The sequence below is a fragment of the Triticum dicoccoides genome, chromosome 3B (genome assembly GCF_002162155.2).
Source record: "Triticum dicoccoides isolate Atlit2015 ecotype Zavitan chromosome 3B, WEW_v2.0, whole genome shotgun sequence".
Lineage (NCBI taxonomy): Eukaryota > Viridiplantae > Streptophyta > Magnoliopsida > Poales > Poaceae > Triticum > Triticum dicoccoides.
Genome location: NC_041385.1, coordinates 217,863,001 through 217,863,500, shown reverse-complemented (window position 1 = coordinate 217,863,500; position 500 = coordinate 217,863,001).

Here is a 500-nt window from a genome sequence, read left to right as displayed (position 1 = left end):
GGATTAATTAGGGGTGGGCCCCACTGTCATTGACTACTTAATTAGCTAATTAACTGATGAGGTTAATTAGGTAACTAATGTGTAATTAGTTTAATTAGTTGTTTAATTTAATTAATCAAAATTAATTAAGTTAATTATTTCTTTAATTAATTAATTAATTAATTATTTTATTTTTATTTATGTTCTGGGGCCGGGCCCCAAATGTCTGTGGCCCCAAGGGCCTTAGTGGGTGAGCGGGCAGCGGGCGACGGGCTCCTGGGCGTGGGCGAATCTGCATGGCGTCGGGGGAGCCCGCCCAGGAGGTTGAGGCCGCGGCGACGGGCGCCGGTTGTGGGTGCCGGACCCGGGCGGTGGGGGGCAGCACCGTGGGCAGAGGCCGAGTGGCGGAGGGCGCAACGGGGCGCGGAGACGAAGCAGGGACGGTCGCGGTGGCGTCGATCCAGGCGGCGGGGTGAGGCCAGCACGGGCCAGGCGGAGCCGCGAGCGGCAGCGGGCGCACG